The 26,940-nt window shown below is 31.6% G+C and overlaps 1 protein-coding gene and 1 long non-coding RNA gene across 2 annotated transcripts in view; one reads left to right on the plus strand and one right to left on the minus strand.

Moving 5' to 3' along the window:
* LOC135950599 (transcription factor GATA-6-like) overlaps window positions 1-26,940 on the minus strand; it is a 205,333-nt gene that overhangs the window by 26,120 nt on the left and 152,273 nt on the right. The window lies entirely within an intron of this gene.
* LOC135949937 (uncharacterized) lies at window positions 18,378-24,219 on the plus strand. Its single transcript, XR_010575915.1, has 2 exons — window positions 18,378-18,579; window positions 23,740-24,219. It is a non-coding gene; the product is annotated as an uncharacterized LOC135949937 (long non-coding RNA).

A 26,940-nucleotide genomic window follows, 5' to 3' on the forward strand; every position in this document is an offset into this window, starting at 1 on the left:
GAAAAAACGATTTGAGAGACCACTTCCCGTTCACCAATATTTAAGTGTTTTACACCAAAATTCTTGGTTTTTAGAGTAGATTAAGAAAGTCGATGTGCCTGAAGGAATTTCGAATAGAGGATTTTGTCTACTTTTCAAAAATGTATATAACTTTTGACAATTAAAAAATTCATGGAATACTTTTTTGAAAAATATGAAAAAAAAGCTTTTTATTGAATTTTGCATAGATACACATTTTTTAAATTGAAATAAAATTTTTATTTATGAATGTTTTTTAATGAAATTTCTCAGTTATGTAGATTTTTCTATTTAAAATGGAAAAATAAAAACAAATTTTGAAATTTGTTATCAAGTATCCCGCAATTCCCAAAAAAATATTGAAAAATCCCAAAAATGGGATTTTTTCGTTTTTTGGCTATAATATCCATACCAGGGGCGGGGTTATCGGAACCCTTTACAAAATAATTAAGAACTTATTGGGCCATCTAAAATGGGTTACTATATTTTGATATCGAGTATGCGATTTGAGAATTTTTGCCCTAAAGTTGAATTTTACATAAAAAATAGGCAATTTTTGAATGGACCTGATCCTGTCGGTATGAAAAATTATAAATGTTTTTTTGATTTAAAATATTTGGCGTAAAGTTAGCTTTTCAAAAAGTACAAATTCATTATACATCCTCTTAGAAATTTTTTAGATAACTTAAAAAGAATAAAAGTACTTTTTTCCCAATAAAATTCCGAAAAATCGCCTTTTTTAATTTTTTTAAATTCAAATGCATGTAACTTTGGACTCAGCCATGATTTTTAAACACTTCTTTCTTTATTTGATACTAGCTTCACCCGGTGCGCTTCGCTACCCCTGTCGAAGTAAAATAAACAAATGTGAAAAGATTTTATAAGCAAATAAATTAATATAATTAATACCGGAATTTCATGATTGTGATTAATTGCATACATGCCGTTGAAGGTATTAAAAATATCCTGTGATTTTGAAAAATCTTGAAGCTTTTTTAAGACATTCGCCTATTTTTAGTCAGACTCCTTATAATGATATGAAAGCTATTTATTATAATAGTTAAATTAATGCTTCAAATGAGTTATTTTGTTACCATTGTAGATAAAATATATAAATATTCGAATATCAAGTGAATCTAATTGTAAGTCTTTAAACTTTGTGTAAATTACGTTGATGCCAGTGTCCTGTTATGCCAGAAATTAAGAAGGGGTGCCACACCCCTTGTTCCCATCCGTCCCAATTTTGGATAAACTTCATGTACTGGTAAGAAATTGATTAGTATAAGTTTGAAGGCTGTCGCAATAATAGTTCCGCAGATATTTGAAAATACTATATACTTTGCATGGGAAGTTACACGCCCACTTATCCACTCCAGCCCATTTTCAGCTATTCTATGTAAAATGATAAGAGAGCTATTCGGACAAAGTTGGAAGAATCTAGTAATTTTAGATCTCAAGATATTTAGAAATAACTAATTACTTTGTATGTGAGGTGACTCACCCCGAGTTCCGATCCTTCCCATTTTTTTATTACAGTGATAAGAAATTAACTCATATGAAGTTTGAAGCCTTTCACATTTACAGTTCTCCAGATATTCGAAAATAACTATTTACTTTGTATGGTAGGTGCCACGCCCACTAATTTAATACCGCCCATTTTCAGCCAAACCATGTAAAATGATAAGTGACTAAATTTCAAGACTACCACAATTATAGTTCACCATATATTTGAAAATAACTATTTACTTTGTATGGGAGGTGCACACCCCATGTTCCGATCCGTCCCATTTTCAGTTAAACTTCAAACAGTGATACGAAATTGATTCGTGTAAAGTTTGAATATAGTCTCAATTTTAGTTCTGCAGATATTCGAAAATAACTATTTACTTTGTATGGGTGTCCCTTTGTGGTCCAAGCTAAGAAAAACTATATAGTCTATTATTGCTTCCAAGTAATGGAATATCTATGTTCCAAATTTCAATCAAATCGATGCAGCCGTTTACTCTTGATTGTTTAAGAACTAAAGGTACCAATTTTACCGGTTTTCCCCCTTTAAATCTCTTCTTGGTCGAAGTATTAAAAAAAGATATAGCCTATTGACGCTTCCAAGTAAGGATCTATCTATGTTCCAAATTTAAATAAAATCAATTCAGCCGTTTAGGCGTGATGCTCAAACAAACCAACAAACTTACAAAGACATTTATATATTTATATAGATATAGATCTATTGTTAATCCTATAAAAGAAAAATGAATAAAATCGGGGAATATTTGGAACCGCGGTCACCAAAAAACTGGAGTAGGGTGGGTAAAAATGTTGAAAATTAAATTTTCAAATGCAAATATCTCCTAAGCTATAAGAGATAATTTATGTAGACGAGGAGATTCTATATGTTTTAAATCGGAACATAAACGAAGAAATAGGATCATTTTAAAAATTGAACATACCCGAGGTGACCTACTTTGGGAACCCCTCAAAACTTAAACTCGACTGCACTTCCTCTTTGGGCATGTGATATTTCATTCAAATCGGCGTAAGGGTTTAGAAGTTACAGATTTATTTCCCTCTTTTTTTATTCTCATACCACTGTGCGTCGGTCTAGATGCAGACCTAGATATTTAACTTCAGTTTGTTGAGGTATTATATTATTATTTATTAGGATTGGAGGGCACGAATCTCTACGCAATGTGAATGTAAGATGTATACATTTTTGCACGTTTACTTTTATTCTCCATTGTTTTAACCACCTTTCTATGTCGAGTATATGGTCTTGTAAAAGTACAGATGCTTCTTGGGGGTTTTCATGAATGGCTAGTATAGCTGTGTCATCAGCAAAAGTTGATATGTGGGTTCGATTTTTTGTAGGCATATCACAAGTATATAGCAAATATAGGAAGGGACCCAGTATACTTCCTTGGGGTACGCATGCTTCAATAGCCTGTGGTGAACTTATGAAGTCTCCCTCTTTAAGAACGAACTTTCGATGACTTAAATAACTTTCTAGAAGCTTGTGTGTGTTCACTGGTAAATATTGTTTTATTTTTATCGATAATCCTTCATGCCATACTTTGTCGAAGGCTTGCGAAACGTCGATGAAGTAGGTGGTAACTCTTTTATGTCGTTTGACTCGTTTGGGGAAAATACATTCTGTAGATGACTAACAAACAGGTTTCCTTTTTCAGTATCGTTTCTCGCCCAGCCTCCACTAGAATTACGTAGAGGAGGTCTGCTCATAACAGGTGTTTTTAATTTTATTGTAGCTCGCCATAGAGAGTAATTTGAGTACTGGGTGGCATCTAAGTTCTCCAGATATTTATTGAGTCAGTTTTGCGTTTGTGAAGAAGCACACTGAGGCGTTTGCGACATTATCTAAGCTCCGTTTTAAGTTGAGGGGATCTGTAGACTTGCCACTAGGGTTTGGGAAATTTAAAATAATTAAAAATACTTTAATACATTTAAATATAACACTCTGTTTGATGAATGGCTTGTTCCAAATATTAGTGGTGGTTTTAAACCCCATTAAGGATACAGTAGAAGCATTAAGCCGACATTTTGCTATGATGAACACTCTTATCTAAAAATTCTACGATTTCTCAAAAAATGGTTCTTGCAATAAAATTTAATGTTAATAAACAATATAACACCAGACTTATTTAAATTTCTTAATAACTTCACAACATAATAAGTTAAATTATAATACAAAAAGACAATAGCGGTATTCACAATGTAGAGTACTTGGCCTGGTAATGTAGTAAAAGAGCACACTATCAAAAAACTAAAAACAAAATATATTAGAAATTGAAATGTTTGTCAATAAATAGCTTTTCTGTTTTTTTACTAGGCCAAGTACTCTACATTGTGAATACCGCTAATGTTCACACATACGCCTATTTGACCCAATTAGAGATGCCAAACGGGGAATCCCGTTCCCGAAAATCCCGGGATTTTTTAATATTAAATCCCGGGGTTTTCTGAATTTTCCAAATCACAAATCGCTCGTATTTTCCTGAATTCGCCACCGACACCACATTGTATATAAATTCGCCTTGGCCTTTTTCATGCATGTTGACATTCTACATGCCCAAATATCACAAAGTGATGTTCAGAAAAGTTGTTAAGCTCAACTCCTGCTACAATATAGTTAATAAAGGAAAACGGTATTTTTGGTTTTCCTTGAGTGGGACTCTAGAAAATCAATTCTTCACCTTTTTTTGTAAGTTGTGTAACAAAAATCAATTTAAATCCTCTTCAAACGAAATAGATTTTATCTCAGATGAGGAGCTTGAACAAAATGAAAATATTTCGATTGCTAAAAGATAAAAGATAAGGTACTGTTTTTACCAGTATGTAGATTAGGCTGGATCGATTTGTATGGACGATCAAACTGTAAAAAATCGTATAGCAGAAACGCAATCTACGGAAAATTCTAAGAAAGTTTCCTCAAGAAACCATTGGTCTAAAATCAAATCCTATCTTGTACATTTCGTATTTTATCCAATAAAAAAACTATTAAAAAAAATAAATACGAAATTCGCAAGATAGGATTTGATTTTAGACCTATTGTTTCTTGGGGAAAATTTCTTAGAATTTTCTGCTATACGATTTTTCATGAAAAAAATCGACCCACCCTAATGTACATACTTTATTGTTATTTTTTCTTATATAATGTATTCATACAAGTATTTCATGCTTTTTTAATATAAATTAATTGCTAAATAAAAAATTTTCTTTCAATTGTAAAGACATAATTATGTACGTTTCTTTCTTATAATTTTCGGGATATTAGATTTGCCGAAAATCCCGAAACCCCGGGTCGGTTTTTCGGAATTTTTTACCAAATCCCGAACCCCGGTATTTTCAAAAATCAATCAAAATTTTAAAAGCGACTTAGATTATTCAATCAATATTGAAAATGAAAATCCTAAACATTTAAAATCAGATGCTGAAAGTAGTTTTAAGCGGGAATTAGCTCTATTTAAAGCAAGTAGCAATCGGAGAAAAAATTTAGATTGTCTTTATTAATGATAAATCAACCACCTGTTTAAAGCGAAAGAGTTTTCTAGGAGTCTAGAAATTTTGCCACTAAAATAAGAAATCGTCAATTGACTTACTGAATGCATTTTGAAAACTCAATTTTTTAAAAAAAATAGTTCTCTGACGAACATATAATATTGTTTATATAAAATAATAGCGGTATTCACAATGTAGGGTACTTTCTCTAGCAAAGTAGCAAAAGAGCAGTTTAGCAGAAACCAAAAACAAAATACATTAGAACTACTTTTCTACTTATTTACACTTTTTAGACTATATGATGTAATTTATGTAAATGTATTAAATTTTATATTAAAATACATATGTATATGTATTTATGTGTGTGAAGTTAAATTCGAATTTAACTAGCACAGACAAAAACCACATTTTTTAACATTGATCATTTTACAGTCAACATAGCACTGTTAAGCACTTAACAGTCATCATAAATAAATTGTAGTACATGAAATATATCTGAAATATGTATCTGAAATAATTTCAGAACTATAAAAAATAAAAAAAATAATAAAAAAATAAATTTCTGACGTGAAATAAAAGTAAGATAGTAAGAATTAATATTGGAATTTAAATAAAATTGAGTTTTTTGAAAACAAAAGCTGGATAGGATTAGTGACCATTTTGGGAACTGGGTGAAAGGTTCGCATACTACACTATATAGAAATGTTGGTGCAATGAGCACTTGTTGGAACTGCTATAGTGGGATACCTGAAATAATCTTGGGATTTGAGAAAACTTAAGTTTTTTGAAAAAAAAGCTCGAGATGATTTGTGACCATTTTGGAAACTGGGTGAATGGTTCGCATACTATACTATATGGAAGTGTTGGTGCAAGGAGCACTTGTTGGAACTGTGGTAGTGGGATATCTGAAATAATCTTGGGATTTGAGAAAATTTGATTTGAAAAATAGTATTTTTTTGAAAAATTTTCTGGAGAGGATTTTTGTCCATTTTGGGAATTGTGTGGAAGGTTCGCATATTACACTATATAGATATAGTGGTCCAAGAGGTACTTGTTGGCACTGTGGTAGTGAGATATCTGAAATAATCTTGGGATTTGAGAAATTTCGACTTGAAAAATGTAATATTGCTGGAGAGGATTAGTATCCATTTTGGGAATTGTGTGAAAGGTTCGCATATTACACTATATAGATATGAAATTTTATTTAAAAAAAAAAAAATTCTGGAGAGGATTTTTGTCCATTTTGGGAATTGTGTGGAAGGTTCGCATATTACACTATATAGATATGGTGGACCAAGAGGTACTTGTTGGAACTGTGGTAGTGGGATATCTGAAATAATCTTGGGATTTGAGAAATTTCGACTTGAAAAATGTAATATTGCTGGAGAGGATTATTGTCCATTTTGGGAATTGTGTGGAAGGTTCGCATATTACACTATATAGATATGGTGGTCCAAGAGGTACTTGTTGGAACTGAGGTAGTGGGATATCTGAAATAATCTTGGGATTTGAGAAATTTCGACTTGAATAATTTAATTTTTTTTTGAAAAATTTTCTGGAGAGGATTTTTGTCCATTTTGGGAATTGTGTGGAAGGTTCGCATATTACACTATATAGATATGGTGGACCAAGAGGTACTTGTTGGCACTGTGGTAGTGGGATATCTGAAATAATCTTGGGATTTGAGAAATTTCGACTTGAATAATTTAATTTTTTTTTTAAAAAATTTCTGGAGAGGATTTTTGTCCATTTTGGGAATTGTGTGGAAGGTTCGCATATTACACTATATAGATATGGTGGACCAAGAGGTACTTGTTGGCACTGTGGTAGTGGGATATCTGAAATAATCTTGGGATTTGAGAAATTTCGAAATGAATAATTTTTTTTTTTTTTAAATTTTCTGGAGAGGATTTTTGTCCATTTTGGGAATTGTGTGGAAGGTTCGCATATTACACTATATAGATATGGTGGTCCAAGAGGTACTTGTTGGAACTGTGGTATTAGGATATCTGAAATAATCTTGGGATTTGAGAAATTTCGACTTGAAAAATTAAATTTTTTTAAAAATTTTCTGGAGAGGACTTTTGTCCATTTTGGGAATTGTGTGGAAGGTTCGCATATTACACTATATAGATATGGTGGACCAAGAGGTACTTGTTGGAACTGTGGTAGTGGGATATCTGAAATAATCTTGGGATTTGAGAAATTTCGACTTGAAAAATGTAATAATCTTGGGATTTGAGAAATTTTGACTTAAAAAATGTAATAATCTTGGGATTTGAGAAATTTAAACTAAGCAATTTTATTCCTGGTCAGTTTTGTTAAGTTTTCATAGTGCGATATAAATTTAAAAATATTTGTTGGCGTGTTGCCAACAAGTCCTCTCCAGAAAATTTTTAAAAAAATTAAATTTTTTAAGTCGATATTTCTCAAATCCCAAGATTATTTCAGATATCCCACTACCACAGTTCCAACAAGTACCTCTTGGTCCACCATATCTATATAGTGTAATATGCGAACCTTCCACACAATTCCCAAAATGGACAAAAATCCTCTCCAGAAAATTTTTAAAACAATAAAATTATTCAAGTCGAAATTTCTCAAATCCCAAGATTATTTCAGATGTCCCAATAATACAGTTCCAACAAGTACCTCTTGGTCCACCATATCTATATAGTGTAATATGCGAACCTTCCACACAATTCCCAAAATGGACAAAAATCCTTTCCAGAAAATTTTTCAAAAAAAAAAAAAAAATAAAATTATTCAAGTCGAAATTTCTCAAATCCCAAGATTATTTCAGATATCCCACTACCACAGTTCCAACAAGTACCTCTTGGACCACCATATCTATATAGTGTAATATGCGAACCTTCCACACAATTCCCAAAATGGACAAAAATCCTCCGGAATTTTTTTTTAAAATATAAAATTTTTCAAGTCGAAATTTCTCAAATCCCAAGATTATTTCAGATATTCCACTACCACAGTTCCAACAAGTACCTCTTGGACCACCATATCTATATAGTGTAATATGCGAACCTTCCACACAATTCCCAAAATGGACAATAATCCTCTCCAGCAATATTACATTTTTCAAGTCGAAATTTCTCAAATCCCAAGATTATTTCAGATATCCCACTACCACAGTGCCAACAACTACCTCTTGGACCACCATATCTATATAGTGTAATATGCGAACCTTCCACACAATTCCCAAAATGGACAAAAATCCTCTCCAGAAAATTTTTCAAAAAAAAAAATAAAATTTTTCAAGTCGAAATTTCTCAAATCCCAAGATTATTTCAGATAACCCACTAATACAGTTCCAACAAGCACCTCTTGGTCCACCATATCTATATAGTGTAATATGCGAACCTTCCACACAATTCCCAAAATGGACAAAAATCCTCTCCAGAAAATTTTTCAAAAAAAAAAATTAAATTATTTATATCGAAATTTCTCAAATCCCAAGATTATTTCAGATATCCCACTACCACAGTTCCAACAAGTACCTCTTGGACCACCATATCTATATAGTGTAATATGCGAACCTTCCACACAATTCCCAAAATGGGCAATAATCCTCTCCAGCAATATTACATTTTTTAAGTCGAAATTTCTCAAATCCCAAGATTATTTCAGATATCCCTTTACCACAGTTCCAACAAGTACCTCTTGGTTCATCATATCTATATAGTGTAATATGCGAACCTTCCACACAATTCCCAAAATGGACAAAAGTCCTCTCCAGAAAATTTTTAAAAAAATTAAATTTTTAAAGTCGAAATTTCTCAAATCCCAAGATTATTTCAGATATCCCACTACCACAGTTCCAACAAGTACCTCTTGGACCACCATATCTATATAGTGTAATATGCGAACCTTCCACACAATTCCCAAAATGGACAAAAATCCTCTCCAGAAAATTTTTCAAAAAAAAAATAAAATTTTTCAAGTCGAAATTTCTCAAATCCCAAGATTATTTCAGATAACCCACTAATACAGTTCCAACAAGTACCTCTTGGTCCACCATATCTATATAGTGTAATATGCGAACCTTCTACACAATTCCCAAAATGGACAAAAGTCCTCTCCAGAAATTTTTTCAAAAAATAACATTTTCAAGTCGAAATTTCTCAAATCCCAAGATTATTTCAGATATCCCACTACCACAGTTCCAACAAGTACCTCTTGGACCACCATATCTATATAGTGTAATATGCGAACCCTCCACACAATTCCCAAAATGGACAATATTCCTCTCCAGCAATATTACATTTCTCAAGTCGAAATTTCTCAAATCCCAAGAATATTTCAGATATCCCACTACCACAGTTCCAACAAGTACCTCTTGGACCACCATATCTATATAGTGTAATATGCGAACCTTCTACACAATTCCCAAAATGGACAAAAGTCCTCCAGAAAATTTTTAAAAAAATTAAATTATTCAAGTCGAAATTTCTCAAATCCCAAGATTATTTCAGATATTCCACTACCACAGTTAAAACAAGTACCTCTTGGACCACCATATCTATATAGTGTAATATGCGAACCTTCCACACAATTCCCAAAATGGACAAAAATCCTCTCCAGAATTTTTTTTTTAAAAATAAAATTTTTCAAGTCGAAATTTCTCAAATCCCAAGATTATTTCAAATATTCCACTACCACAGTTCCAACAAGTACCTCTTGGACCACCATATCTATATAGTGTAATATGCGAACCTTCTACACAATTCCCAAAATGGACAATAATCCTCTCCAGCAATATTACATTTTTCAAGTCGAAATTTCTCAAATCCCAAGATTATTTCAGATATCCCAGTACCACAGTTCCAACAAGTACCTCTTGGTTCGCCATATCTATATACTGTAATATGCGAACCTTCCACACAATTCCCAAAATGGACAAAAGTCCTCTCCAGCAATATTACATTTTTCAAGTCGAAATTTCTCAAATCCCAAGATTATTTCAGATATCCCACTACCACAGTTCCAACAAGTACCTCTTGGTTCACCATATTTATATAGTGTAATATGCGAACCTTCCACACAATTCCCAAAATGGACAAAAGTCCTCTCCAGAAAATTTTTAAAAAAATTAAATTTTTAAAGTCGAAATTTCTCAAATCCCAAGATTATTTCAAATATACCACTACCACAGTTCCAACAATTACCTCTTGGACCACCATATCTATATAGTGTAATATGCGAACCTATTCCCAAAATGGACAAAAATCCTCTCCAGAAAAGTTTTAAAAAAAAATAAAAATTTGCAAGTCGAAATTTCTCAAATCCCAAGATTATTTCAGATATCCCACTACCACAGTTCCAACAAGTACCTCTTGGTCCACCATATCTATATAGTGTAATATGCGAACCTTCCACACAATTCCCAAAATGGACAAAAATCCTCTCCAGAATTTTTTTTTTTTAAAATAAAATTTTTCAAGTCGAAATTTCTCAAATCCCAAGATTATTTCAAATATTCCACTACCACAGTTCCAACAAGTACCTCTTGGACCACCATATCTATATAGTGTAATATGCGAACCTTCTACACAATTCCCAAAATGGACAATAATCCTCTCCAGCAATATTACATTTTTCAAGTCGAAATTTCTCAAATCCCAAGATTATTTCAGATATCCCAGTACCACAGTTCCAACAAGTACCTCTTGGTTCGCCATATCTATATAGTGTAATATGCGAACCTTCCACACAATTCCCAAAATGGACAATAATCCTCTCCAGCAATATTACATTTTTCAAGTAGAAATTTCTCAAATCCCAAGATTATTTCAGATATCCCACTACCACAGTTCCAACAAGTACCTCTTGGTTCACCATATCTATATAGTGTAATATGCGAACCTTCCACACAATTCCCAAAATGGACAAAAGTCCTCCAGAAAATTTTTAAAAAAATTAAATTATTCAAGTCGAAATTCCTCAAATCCCAAGATTATTTCAGATATCCCACTACCACAGTTCCAACAAGTACCTCTCGGTCCACCGTATCTATATAGTGTAATATGCGAACCTTCCACACAATTCCCAAAATGGACAAAAATCCTCTCCAGAATTTTTTTTTTAAAAATAAAATTTTTCAAGTCGAAATTTCTCAAATCCAAAGGTTATTTCAAATATTCCACTACCACAGTTCCAACAAGTACCTCTTGGACCACCATATCTATATAATGTAATATGCGAACCTTCTACACAATTCCCAATATGGACAATAATCCTCTCCAGCAATATTACATTTTTCAAGTCGAAATTTCTCAAATCCCAAGATTATTTCAGATATCCCAGTACCACAGTTCCAACAAGTACCTCTTGGTTCGCCATATCTATAGTGTAATATGCGAACCTTCCACACAATTCCCAAAATGGATACTAATCCTCTCCAGCAATATTACATTTTTCAAGTCGAAATTTCTCAAATCCCAAGATTATTTCAGATATCCCACTACCACAGTGCCAACAAGTACCTCTTGGACCATCATATCTATATAGTGTAATATGCGAACCTTCCACACAATTCCCAAAATGGACAAAAATCCTCCAGAAAATTTTTCAAAAAAATACTATTTTTCAAATCAAATTTTCTCAAATCCCAAGATTATTTCAGATATCCCACTACCACAGTTCCAACAAGTGCTCCTTGCACCAACACTTCCATATAGTATAGTATGCGAACCATTCACCCAGTTTCCAAAATGGTCACAAATCATCTCGAGCTTTTTTTTCAAAAAACTTAAGTTTTCTCAAATCTCAAGATTATTTCAGGTATCCCACTATAACAGTTCCAACAAGTGCTCATTGCACCAACATTTCTATATAGTGTAGTATGCGAACCTTTCACCCAGTTCCCAAAATGGTCACTAATCCTCTCCAGCTTTTGTTTTCAAAAAACTCAATTTTATTTAAATTCCAATATTAATTCTTACTATCTTACTTTTATTTCACGTCAGAGATTTATTTTTTTATTATTTTTTTTATTTTTTATAGTTCTGAAATTATTTCAGATACATATTTCAAATATATTTCATGTACTACAATTTATTTATGATGACTGTTAAGTGCTTAACAGTGCTATGTTGACTGTAAAATGATCAATGTTAAAAAATGTGGTTTTTGTCTGTGCTAGTTAAATTCGAATTTAACTTCACACACATTATGTATTTTATAAAAAAATATAATAAAAATATGTATAACAGAAAAATTAAAAGAATGAAGCTAAAAACTGCATTACAAATGCAATTAAAATATTGATCGACAGTGAATTATAAAGGTACATTCACAATTTATAAAATTTTGTGACACTTAATTGCTCTTTTGCTTTATTACCAGGACAAGAGCTCTACATCATGAATATCGCTAATATTTAATTTTATAGTAACAAATGATCTCCAAATATTTTATCCAACATTTTTTTTGTTTTATGTTTGTAGAATTGAATTGTAATGTATTGTTTTTCATTTTCTTTTAATAAAATGAAACAATTTTGTACTTTTTTTTACTTATTTTTCTAGTTGAAAAGAAGTTCCCGGGAATCCCGGGAAATGAAATTTTTCATTCCCGTTTCCCGGGAAATAAAATTATCCGGGAAACCCCAAACCCTAGTTGCCACTCTCGAACTCTTCTTTTTTCAGCTAATAACTGTTCAATGTCTGCAGAATAGAGTCTACTGTATCTTATTTGTTGGGTTATTTGAGTGGCGTGTTCAACAGCAAGTTTTAAGTTTTGTTCAAAATTTTTGAGTGAGATATCGATATCTTCTGGTGTTCTTAGCGATATATTTTCTGTACTGTGTGTGCTAATATATTTTCTATATTTCAACCAATTTATTTTCGTGCTAGATATTGCAGAGTGACCAGTCGGGGATACTATTTCTAAGGGGTTCAATAGAGTAACGAAGGTGGGTGAGTGATCCGAGGATAATTCTAATGATTTAACCTGCATTAGTTCCATTGGTAAATTTTTTGTAACTGCAAACTCAATGACATCGGGTATTTTACTTGGGTCAGTAGGCCAGTATGTTGGTTCTCCGCTCGACAGCACATTCAAATTCAATTTAGAAATTGTATTAAACAAAGCGCGACCTTTCGGGGTTACAAGTCTTGATCCCCAGTAAGTATGCTTAGCATTATAATCGCCAGCTGCCAGGAATCGGGGTCCTAGTGATTCGTAAAAATGTTCATATTTGTTTTCAGTAATCGAAAACCTTGGAGGTGAATATATCGACGAAATTAATAGGTTTCTGTAGCAATCATCCAAACAGATTGTCGTAGCTTGAAGATAATCTTCACAAATGTCACACATTGAATGGTGTTTTATACGGGTTTTAATTAAAATTCCACAGCCTCTACATGCTCTATCTCTTGAATCATTTGTACTATAAAGAACATATCCATTTATCTTAAATAAACTTCTGGACGTCAAATAGGTTTCCGAAACTAACATTATATCAACTTCATGACTTTTAAGAAAATATTCGAGTTCGTTTTTATGTTGCGAATGCCGTTAGCGTTCCAAAAACATATTCTTAGGCAGTTCATGGTCTGTTAAGCACAGCCTGCAATAACATTGATTGCATCTTAAGCATTTCTTGCATCATGTTACTCATTGAGTTTGTAAAGTTATTTACCGATTGCACAAGAGTTTCTATTGTAGATTCTAGTCTGGTAAAATTGAAAATTGGCGTTTGCTCTCTTACCTCTGGGTTCATATTTTGGTTTTGTGGTTGACGGACTTGCGTCTGAGTTTGGTTGTTTCTTAGTACATTTGCATATGTTTCTTTGTTGTCGTATGTCTGTTGCAACGGGGGTAGTTCAAATTGATGTTATTTAATGGCTGAGCGAGGGAAATCTTCGGTTTCTGGCTTTGTGATTTTTTAACAATTGAGTAGACAGGACAACCCCTATAGTTTGCTGTGTGGTTACCTCCGCAATTGCTGCATTTTTTTATTTTATGATCATCTTTGGATTTGTTACATTGGGATGTGTTATGCAACTCCCCCAAATAACACATACGGGTGGCAATATGCCTTGGTGTGTCCATATTCTTGACAATTCATACATTGGACGGGGCCAAATCGTTTATGTGGTTCTTCTACCGTAATTTTACGATGCAATAAGTATTTCAGGTTATATATGGGATGTGTTTCATTTTTTTTCAGGTTTATGTCACCGGGTTCAAGTTCAACACGGAAGAGTGTGGTTGGGGTTTTTTCCCGATTTCTAATGTTTATCACATTTTTATACCCTTCACCTTCGTGAGAAGGGTATATATAAGTTTGTCATTCCGTTAGTAATTTCTACATTTTTCATTTCCGACCCTATAAAGTATATATATTCTGGATCCTTATAGATAGCGGAGTCGATTAAGGCATGTCCATCTGTCTGTCTGTCCGTCTGTCTGTTGAAATCAATTTTCTGACGACCCCAGATATCTTCGGGATCCAAATCTTCAATAATTCTGTCAGACATGCTTTCGAGAAGTTTGCTATTTAAAATCAGCTAAATCGGTCCATAAATAACGGAGATATGAGCAAAAACCGGGACAACCTCCATTTTTGACCTATTTTTGATCTATATCTGGATTACTAAGTCATTAATATAGACAATATTTATATCTAATGATAGATATTTCAAAGTCCATTGCAACGATGTAGATAAGGCTATAGTAAGTTGGACCTACAATGGGTCAAAATCGGGAAAAATATTTTTTGACCCGAATTTTTTTTTCATGAAAAATTTTTTTTTGTCATAAATTTTTTTTCCAAAAAAAAAAAATTTAAAAAACAATTTCGAAAAAAAAAATTTTTTAAAAACAATTTAAAAAAAATTAAATTTTGTTTACCTAAAAATATTTAAAAAAAATTTATTTTAAAGTATAATTTGGTGGAGGGTATATAAGATTCGGCACAGCCGAATATAGCTCTCTTACTTGTTTGTCTTAAAACCGTTATCTTGTAAGCTTTGCTTTATTTCGAGTGGTTCAACAGTACAGTCAATACCCTTTATATCAACTTGTAGACCCTTGCTTCCTTTCTGCTGATAAGTGTAAAAACTTTTCTTTTGAGTTTCAAAATCTGTTACAACCTTTCTATAATCGTTTTCACTATTGACCTGTATTTTAGTTTCATGAATCGTGCCTTTCTTGATTGGGATAACGTAAAAAGAGTTCTCTCCTATTAATGAGATCAGGCTCTGAATCAGTGAATTTGAATTATTTTCTCTCAAGTAAATAGGGGGTGGTTTTGTAGAGGTAATTTTATTTACTGGTTTATCTGTTTCACATTCCAGAATAGAAAAACGATTTTCATTGTTTAGTCTAGCAGGTTAATTATCCTTTTATAATTTAGCCAAGGGTGCCGCTTTCGAAGACTTGCCCGTTTTAATACTGTAACATACCGGTCCATTCCAACCAGTATTTGGGATTTATTATCCTTATTTAATGGTTGACTAATCTTAATGGGTTAATTTCAATTGTAGTCGGTGTGGTGGATTTCGTTTCTGAACCTGATATTGCTAGCATACATTCCGGCGTAAATAAAGTATTTGTATTTTTTGGTAACTCCAAATTAACAGCTGTTGGGTTTTCTTTTGTTTGACAATCATTAGTTGTTGACAATGCGGGGGAACAAGAACGAGCACGGTTAACATGCTTGGCGGTTAAAAACAAGCTGTCATCTATTCTTCTGTTTGTTTTGTTTATATTTTTTTCATCTGCATTAACTGTTACGTATGCATTTCTGCCGTTTACACTTAAGGCTGGGTTAGCCGACCGTTGATGTAATGTAACCGTAATGTTGACTTAACGTAACACTTTAGTGCAATTATAGAACATTAAAAACGTGTCATATGATTTTGACATAAACAAACAAATTTAAACAGCTGTTTGAAAGTGTTATCAACACAATTGTTTTAAATACTGTTCAAGCGATTTTATAATTTTTTTCTGCGATTTTAAAAAAAAAATGATTAAACTTTTTTGGTAATAGTATTAAAAAACCGTATTTTTTTACACATAATGTATTCATCATCATTGTGAAGTGCTTCGAAGTGACTTCATATACAGACTTTATTTATTAAAGGTCCGATAACTTAAAAATTAATTAATTAAATTGGCTTTATGTTCGTAATAGTAATAGTTAACTTTAAGGGTACCTTTTTCTATTGCTTAAAGTTTCACCTTCACTATTTCGAAAATAAAGGCAAGTTGTAATAATTTAATATTTTCAAACTTATTACTTTCGACTATTATTAGTATACATTTTATAAATGCTTGTATGAACTAATTTGTATAATAAGTAATACACACTGTACCTCTTCAAACCCTCGCCATCAAGTATGTCTGCCTTTAAATTTCTACATTGTAAAAGTGGACTATGCGCATTTCACTGGTTACTTAGGCCAGATCATCAGGAAACCTTTTCCCAAAAGGCTTTAGAAAAACTAAAGATATTATACAAATCAAACTATAGAGTGAATGAGAATTACAGACTCTCAAGCTTTATTTGTAAAAATATCAAAGCTTAAACAAAACATCAACAATAAACAGTGAGTTTATCTTTTCTTACATTTTGTTTTTTATTTATGTATTTATATCATTGAAATATTTAAAACATTGAAAATATTGTTAAGCGTTCTGAGCATAAGTATTTTTTATACAAGACTTTTAAAATCAACAAGTTGGCAACACCGTTAGTAAATGTCAAGTAGAAACGTAAAGAAATTCAGTTTTTAACAGGTTCAGACGTTACAGTTAAGTTACATTTTGTCACTATAACTGCTTTAACTACTTTACACACAATAGAAAGGATCAGCTGTTCCGTTCCGTTAAAGTTACATTACATTACAGTCGGCTAATCCACCCTTTAACCTTCGCTCACTGTTTTCGTTAAAGAGACTCATTAAAGAGTAGTTGTAAATACTTTAGTTAACACTCTTGATCTATATTTAATAGTTAATGCACAAGGTTCAAAGAAAAAAATAAAGAATTTTCACTTATTTGTCTTTTAGTTTTTGTTTTGATTTTTTTTATTTAATAATATTATTAAATTAAAAGCGTCCTTTCGCGTAATTATTAAACCGGTGTAATTTATATTTATTTTCCGAAAGAATCATTTAAAATAACAAATTAACTCGGAGTAAAAATAAAACACGTCCAATTTCAATCACAGTGTTGTGATGGTGCATTGTAATTTTGTTGAAAAGCTAGTATTGCTTTTCAAAGATTCAATTGCTTGTTTAAATAATTTCGCGAGTTATAAAGAAGAAATTGAAAATGGAGAACAATAAATTAAGTTAGTATTAATGTTTTTTGTTAAACAAGTTGAACATTTAGTTTGACTTGCTTGAAATAACCTTAAAAGTGCTGAAATTGGTCTATTATTCCATTTAGCCCCATACAAATGTCCTACCGAAATTGGACTTTATCGGTATATAAACAAATTTCGCTCCAAATAAGTTTTATATATACCGAATTCATGTCAGTAAGTTTTATGATAAGACCCGTTTCCGAAAATCACTTTAACGTAACAGAAATAGCTTTCATATATAAATTAATCACACGACCTAATTTCATGGCGATCGGTCCATAATTGGTCATAGTTACTGTTCAAGTCTGAACGAATGATTATGGTACTACCAACCTTGGCTTTCCCTAGTTAGGACTGTATTATCCTAAATCTGATGACAGCTAATGTCATCAGAAATTTTATTTTATCTTATTTTTTCGTATTGTAAAGTAAAGCTTTTCGAGCCAGTTCGTTGGTGTTTTTCAAGTCAAGTAATTGGATACTTGACCAGTTCTCCCGGGCTCCAAATCCTCTCCAGCGCACATAATCGGTAGCTTTTAATTGGTCCTTCGAACCGGATTAGTGGATTCTTGGTGAAACAGAGGACTTTGTCGGAAAAAAAGGTTAAATTTGTTTTATTTCATTTTAATTTTATTTTTGGTACAAGATAATAATTTGTGTTATAAGACAATACAGTGCAAAAGGTCTGTGAATTAGATAAGTACTAATTCACACTGTATTATCGTCTTGTCAAAATTTCTCACAATAGATCGGTATTGTAAATGAAAGGTGTGTGAAATCGGTAGATTTAGTTTATACATCAACCACTTTTCTGAACCAATTTACTAAAAATTTAGTTGGCAATACCGCCTATTGTTTAACTCGACATCTCTGCTTTTGATCGGAAAACATTATTATCTACACATATCATACATGTCATTTTCATGTCAATTTCAACAGCTGTTTTTCTTTTAATGTTTTTTTTCCACATTTTCGTTTATTTACATACAATTTTTTTTTCAAGTTTAATTTATTAAATTTTTTTTGCTATATGATAAAATATAAATTATAAGACAAGATCCTAAGTGCATAGAAAGGCGAACAACTGATAGAGACCGGAGGAAATAGCTGCAGGTATTATTTATCCTATTAAGGTGTGAGTGTTCCGATCGACAAAAAGAGGACAGCTAAGAAGGAAAAAGGAAGGTCCAGAGGATCCGCTCATGGCAAATAAGGTACGAAATCATTATATGCATATTTATAAATATTAATACAAAGTGCAGTTTGTTTGTTATTAACAGAGTACGGAAATAAACAAATCGAAACGTTTGCTATCGTTTTGTTTTGTTCTTTGCAGTGAGTAAAACATAAACAATGAGAATGATTGTGCCATTTTGTTTTGTATTGTTTTTGCTCGTGAGCGCAAACTGTACATTAATATAAACGTACGCAGCTAGAAAAGAAAAGAGTTAGAACAATATTGAAACATTCTGATAAAAAAAACGCTTAACAAACGTTTGGTAATTGATTTACTCATTACACCGTCCGACAAATAGAGAAAAAATTAGATAAGAACCGGATGGTATACGTCTGAAATTATAAATTTAATGGAGAAAAACTGTGCTTTCAGTTTTTCATTTCGTGATCCTGTGTCCTTTTTTAAGGACTTCAAAGTTTCAAAGAAGTACATTTTTCAAAAAATATTTAAAAATACTCCTGGTATTCCAACAATGACAAATTGTATGTCAAAAGAACAAGAAGAGTTGTAAAATATTTTGTATTATCTTTATTGTATCCTGTAACCACCTGGTTATACCTGATAATTTTTTATCCTGATAAACTTCAAAATGGTTGTCAAGATAAAAAATTACCTGGTATAGTCTCCGTTTATTAGTATTATTGCTTTGTTATGACAAAATTGTTAGTGCTTTTGCTCAGACAACTTTGTCATGACAAAAAATGTCATTTATTGTTATGATGAATATTTGTCAAGTATAGACAAAATGCCTATCCTTTAATATCCTTTAAGATTGCCAATAAATTCCTTTTAAAAAAATAGTGCGGTAAAGACCCAAATATTCTATACTAAATGTCAAAATTCCATCCTTTATATATAAAGGTCAAATTAAAATATAAAAAAAAAATATTAGTATACAAAAAAGTTTTAATAAGAAAAGTGCATGTTTATAAAATACACCACCATAGCGGGGGGAGGTATAATGGGTTAGGGCTGTTGTTTGCAACATACAAAAATATTGTCCCAACACCCACCTTAAATTACACCAATCTGCTCAGGATCACTTTCTGAGTCGACTAAGCGATGTCCGTCCGTCTGTCCGTCCATCCATGTAAACCTTGTAATCAAACTACAGGTCGCAAGTTTAAAGATAATAGATAAGATAATAGAACAAAATTTGGCACAAACCTTTATATTTCCCCAAGGACAAAGGCTATTGAATTTGGTTAGAATCAGCCCATTATTTATCCTAGCCCCCATACAATTGGCCTATTTGAAAATAGTTAAGTTCACATAAATATTTTAATTATAAACATATTCAAACCAAATTCAGCACAATTAAGTTTTATGTGACGATTGGTAAACTATATTCCATAGCTCCCATATAAACAACATTCTAGAAAATGTCATTAATATATATAAATCTCTGAAATATGTCAGTTTCCAAACAGAATTCAACACAAATATGTTTCATATATTCGCAATTCATCCCACCAAATTTTGTGACGATTGGTCCATAATTATTCATAGCTCCCATATAAGGCCCACTACCGAAAAAGTGTGTATTCAAATAAGATTCAACACAAATAAGTTTCATATCAAAAGAAAACTCTTTATAATCATATACCCGGTGTAGGGTATCATAAGGTCAGGCTTGTCCGACTATGCCATTTTACTTGTTTATTAAAAAGTATTCTTCGTTGCTTTTCACAACTGATTTTGTTATATTTTTTTCGAATGAAATATTAAAATAAAATATAAAAAATCAAATAATTCAAATTTAAAATATTTTTTAACACTTAGGCCCAAATTTTGTAAATCACGTCACCAAAGTGATGTTTAGTGACATTTTAAAAATTTGTTTTTGTTTTGTGTACACAATTTTCAAATTATGAAAGGCAAATCAACGCTTGAATTTTTGTGCGTTTGTTTGGTTCACAATTTGTACATAAAACAAAAACAAATTTTTGAAATGTGTGAATTGTTGTTTTTGCTTTGCACATAAATATCACTTTGGTGACGTGATTTACAAAATTAGGGTCTTAAGTAGTTAAGATAGAAGGATGAAATTTAGGCATGTGGTATTCAATATTTTAACTCACTATTTTATTTTTAAAAAAATTATTGGAAATCTAAAAGGATATTCAAGGATATAAATTTGAAAGGACATTTTTGAAATCTCTTGATCCTTACAGGATAAAATAAAAATAATACGAAATATTTTACAACTCTTCTTGATCATTTGACACCAAATTTGACATAGTAGGATGATCAGAAGTATTTTAAAACATTTTTTAAAAATGTACTCCTCTGAAAATTTGAAGTCCTTTTAAAAGGAAACATGATCCCGAAATGAAAAACTGAAAACGCAGTTTTTCTCCATTTAATTTATTGTTTCAGACGTATATCATCCGGTTCGTGTCTAATATTGAGTGTCGTACGGTGTTATAATAGAGAACACAGTTCCAAAAAAACAAAACGAATAAGAAATACGTTTCTTTATCTGTTTTGTACTCAAATGTACGATTGTAACGGTAAATTATTATATAATGCAGATGAGTGAAAAGCTAATCGTTTCGTTTTCTCTCTTTGCCACTTGAAAAGTTTTTGTGGAAAATTTTCAAGGTTTTGCTTAAATTGTTTGGTTAAAATAAGATATTGGAATTTTGTTTCTAGTATTTATTTAAGTTTCTGGCAACTTTTTAGGGAAACAAACAAGTTGCTTTCAGATTTTCGTCCCCATTTTTGGAAAATTATCGAAAATAAAGACATTTTTAAAACTGATTGTGAAGTTTTAAGAGTTTTACTTTTTTCTATTGAAATTTCTTGTTTTGTTTTTTGAATTTTCTATAATTTTTGGAGCTTTGGTGAAACAATAGTGTTTCATTTTACGTTTTTAGTATTTTGAGAAAGAAACGAGTCTCTTTTGATAGTATTTTTGAGATTAATTTGTCGAAATAATGGGTAAATCTGATCATTTAGATAAATTTGAGGTGATGGCAGCGTTATTACTCGAATTTGAGAAAGATTACGACGAAATGCCACAGGAAAGTAAGAAATCATTTACTGTAGACATTCAGAAGGAAGAATTTAAATCTTTATGGGAGAAGGTAAAAGATGCATATGAGGTTTTTTTAGTACAAGTAAACCCATGTTAGATTCTGATGATCATTGTGATCAAGTAAAACAGCTTTTTAAAGAATGTAGATTGGCCTACATTAATGTGGCTGCTCCAGTGGGTGAGCTGCAACAATCTTTTGTTAATAAATCGATTCTTACCTCTACTCAATATGGGCAAGGATTTGGCAAATATTCAGCCACTGTGGTGAATAATTGATCAAGCCATCATATGAAATTGCTACCATGCACGATGGAGGTTTTTAAAGGCTTTTAATAAATCATGGCCATCTTTTCAGGATATGTTCAGCGTAGTTTCATTAATTGTGATGATCTACCTGGCGTTGAAAAATAGTTTTATTTGAGACAATTCACTTCTATTGAATCACTGGAAATTGTAAAAGATTCCCCATTCACAAATGAAGGATTTGCAAACGCATGGAAAAATATACCTGAGGCTTATGAAAACAAGAAACTTTGTATAAATTGTTTGAATGAAGGCCATATGTTAAGTGAGTGTAAGAGTAATTCTAGTTGTTCAAAGTGTTATCTTAAACACCATACTCTTCTTCACAAGGAAATTAATACATCTGAACCAGAAAGTACCACTCGAATTAATGATGATATTCCTTCTGTATCAGGGAATAATACAACGGTATAAAGTTGTTTTTCTACGACTTCGAAAAATATATTGTTGGGTACTGCTATGATAAATATCATATCTCATAGTGAGGTTTTTTTCTGCCAGAGCAATTATAGATCCAGGCTCTCAAACCAGTTTCATTTCACAGAAATTACGAAATAGGTTGAAGTTGACAACATGAGTGACAAATGTGTGCATTTCGGCACTAAATAATTCAACACCTAGTCCAGCTTTGAGAAAATGCGATCTTACATTGGGCTCTCCTATCAATAGAGATTTTAAATTGAATATGTCGGCTTTTGTTCTACCTAAATTAACTGGTAATTTAGCAAATGAAACTGTTGATATTTCAAATCTAAGTTTTTCGTTAGATTTTTATTTGGCAGATCCAAGTTTTTCTACCAGTGGATCTGTTGACATTTTGATTGGAGCTGATTTTTACCCGAACATAATGAGTGGCGGTTCAAGGCAAAATGTGAAAGGGGACATATAGCCCATGAGAGTCATTTTGGATGGATATTGTTTGGTACAGTGCCTTCAAGTAGATACAAATCGACTGTTCGAAAATTTTTCACAAAAATAAGTTCTGATAAACCAGTAAAGCATATATGGAAACATTTTAAATCGACAGACGCTCATAGAATATCACAAGAAGTGAAAAACAGCTCAAATAAAAATCGTACTGAATGGAGAAAATAATGTATTAGGAACATACATACATCAAAATTTGAAAGTCGATGACATGGTTTTACATCGAGACGATAATTTTTCTATCAGTAAATGGCACTTAATTCATGTGGTCAAGGTCCATGTGGATAAAAAAAGGTTACACAAGAGTTTTTAAGCTTTTTTTGCAGTATCATGATCTCACATTGGATTATGAAATATTGCAATTGAAGTCTATCCCACTCGAAGGGAATTTTGAAGGATGTTGTGATGGGTGCAAAACCTAGACTACACCTGGCGTACTTATCGGAGTACAAGGTATTTCATTAATAGGGTATAAACTAAGTTCGTTGGCCCATACGATAATGACATTTTTGTTGTAGGACCTAGTTCGTCCGCTAACCTAAAGAGCAATGGACCTCGTTCGTCCCAAGTCTCTGCCAGGAGACCTCGTTAGTCTAGTGAGTCTGGTTATCGTTCGTCTCAATTTATAGTTCCTAATGTTTCGAGGGACTGTCACCAATACTTTAGATCATGATACATTAACTACATAATTTTATAATTTTTTTGGAATTATTTGCAGTACGTTTTGGATCGAATTCAGTACTGCTTTTGGATAACTACGTATCCGTAAATTAATTGTTGGGTTTTTTGGTTGGAGATATTTTATATGTATTTTGAATTCTTTTTTTTGAAATATAAATGATATTTGAATTCTTTTTTTGTTTTTAGTTTTTTTTTGGCGTTTTTGATACAGTTCTGAGTTGCAGTACTGCAAGGCCGCCGGGATGTTCCAGTCTGAACGAATGATTATGGTACTCCCAACCTTGGCTTTCCCTAGTTAGGACTGTATTATCCTAAATCTGATGACAGACGACAACTGGAAGCGGTAATGTCATCAGAAATTATATTTTATCTTATTTTCTTAGTTTCTTTGTATAAAATATAAGTTTTGTTGTTGTATTTTGGCGAATCGTTGCAATAGCTAATTAATCTGTCGCATTGTAAAGTCGAGCTTTTTGATACTTTGTTGTGCTTTTTAAAGTTAATTATAAAATATTTAATCAAATTAAATATAAATTGTTATTAAAAATTTGTAAACCCCCAAAATTAATAGAAAAAATAATCATAATAAACAAGGAAAGTGATATTCATAATAAACAAGGAAAGTGATATTCGATCACTTGTTAATTCAACAACAAATAAAACAAATTTCTGTCTATTTTTTGCTAGGCCAGTTAGTTGGGGTTTTTCAAGCCAAGTAATTGGATACTGGCCAGTTTTCCTGGGCTCCAAATCCTCTCCAGCGCACATCATCGGTAGCTTTTCAGTTACCATATAACCCCCACTTCCGAAAATCACGAATATAAATTATTGAAATTTTAAAAGAAAAATGATAAAAGCAAATGAGACCCTTTCCAAAGTTTCGGTGCAATCCATTTTACTGCATATTGCTGAAAGAATTGTTGAGATGCAATGGATGAGATGCTTACAAAAGCCGAATCGTTCCACACTTCCACCTGAAGTAATTGAACTATTATGTTGCAGTAAATGCATGAAAGAATTTCACCAAGACGATAATATTAATGAAAGTGAAGAGGACATTTTTGATTTAAATTTATGCAATTACTATTTGGATACCACTTATTGGATACGGCAGTACAAATGATGGGAATACGGCAAGAAGGTTTTTCCAAAATTACGAAATAACATCGACAATAACTGGAATTAATGAGGAACTTCTTCGAAGATGTCATGTTATACTGTCGGTAATAAACAGTAAAAATAATATAAATGGAGATAAATTTGAATCCTATGCCAAAGAAACCTTTAACCTTTTACGTTCCTTGTATGAATGGAGAGAACTTACTCCTACTGTGCACAAAGTTCTTCGACATGGTCGTGAGATTATAGAATCGAATCTTCTCCCACTAGGTGAACTAACTGAAGAGGCACAGGAAGCGAGAAATTCCGATTTTAAACACATACTGTTTTTTAATACAAGAAAGTGTTCCAGGCAGTCGCAAAACGAAGATCTCATAAATTATCTTATGTTGTCTTCTGATCCTGTACTATCTTCAATTAGAAAGAAATGGAGCAGGGACAGAAATTTATCATATGAAAACGAAGAGCTCAAAGAAGTACTAGATCTATTCGATGTAAATGAATATATTGTTGAAATAAAATAAAAAAAAACATATTTAAAAATAAAAAAATTGTGTCTCTAATTAATATCTGTCAGACATGCTTTCGAGAAGTTTGCTATTTAAAATCAGCAAAATCGGTCCATAAATAACGGAGATATGAGCAAAAAACCGGGACAACCTCGATTTTTGACCTATTTTTGATGTATATCTAGATTACTAAGTCATTAATATAGACAATATGGATATCTAATGATAGATATTTCAAAGTCCATTGCAACGATGTAGATAAGGCTATAGTAAGTTGGGTCAACAATGGGTCAAAATCGGGAAAAATATTTTTTAACTCGAATTTTTTTTTATCAAAAATTTTTTTTGTCATACATTTGTTTTCCAAAAAAAAATTAAAAACTAAAAAAAAAAATTTGGAAAAAAACTTTTTTTAAAAAAAATTAAAAAAACAATATCAAAAAAAAAAAATAAGATTCGGCACAGCCGAATATAGCTCTCTTACTTGTTTTTTACTAAACCTAAACTGTCAGCTTTCAAACTGCTTTTATTTTGCGTATTTGGCAACACTTACAAATGGAAAACTATTTCAAATCTTGCGTGAATTGTGACACAACCTTTATATGCAAAAGGAATAGTGCAAATTTTATTTTACTGATACTAATTTTTATTACATGTACAAATGTATATGTATAACGATTACATAGAATTCAAACCGGCCCAATTACTGCTAATTTATGGTAGGACCCATATTATGGCCTACAATATAAGGATAAAAATGTTCAAATAATATATATCTAAATGAAGATTAACCTACACGAAAATAAATATTATTTGTTTTTACTGCGAAAAATGCATTATACCAACTTTTCTTTAAGGTCAGTATACGTTTGAATTCATTAGTTACATTTAATATGTAAGTATACACATTTTGCATGCAATATATGAAAAAACGTTCAAATTTTTCAAAGGCGGCAAGGTTTGTGGAGCTTCTGAGTAGTAGATATATGCTTTTTATATAAGTATTTGATATTGGTAAAAACCTTAGGACTTGTAGATTCATATTTTAATAAAATTAAAGAATTTAATTAATTTTTTGAACGTCATTTACCTTAAAAACTAAAAAAATTATAATATGGTGATTTTCCATGAAGAAAAATATAAAATTTGATTTAATGTAAAATTTTAACGGTTAAAGATATCAGATAGATCCAAATGTCCTTAAATTAATGACATTATAATTTTTGACATTTTTTATTTTCAAATACCAAAATTCCTAAAACGGGGAAAATGTGTTACCGTGTGATAGTAAAACAACTTTCGAAGTATTTAAAAAACATATAGGGTTATACAAATACGGAACTTTTTCAAGGATCGGTGCTTTGCCTTTTTAGAATTTTTTACTGAAACCTAAATATTTTTTTTAAAATTGTCCAAGTTTGGATAGGTCTGGGGGATACTGTGTCCGCTTAAGTGAGCCCAATTTTACTTTACATGCTTTTGCATTAAGTTTTCTTTCCGGAACATATAAAAATTGTATATAGTCCCAAAGAAAATTTGTTTCTACAAAAGAAAAAATATAGGGACTTTTTTAGGAAAAATCGTAAAAAATTAGGCCCATTTTACATGTTCCAACTTTGGATGCGTGTAATTTTTTACACGGACGAGATAACTGTTACCAAGTTTTTTTTATTTTATTTAGAATTTTATTGCCAATATAGCTGATATTTTGAAAAAAAAATTCGACCCTCCGTAGGCCCGCCATATCTAAAAAACAAAA

This window comes from Calliphora vicina, chromosome 2 (genome assembly GCF_958450345.1).
Source record: "Calliphora vicina chromosome 2, idCalVici1.1, whole genome shotgun sequence".
In the NCBI taxonomy this organism is placed as follows: Eukaryota; Metazoa; Arthropoda; class Insecta; order Diptera; family Calliphoridae; genus Calliphora; species Calliphora vicina.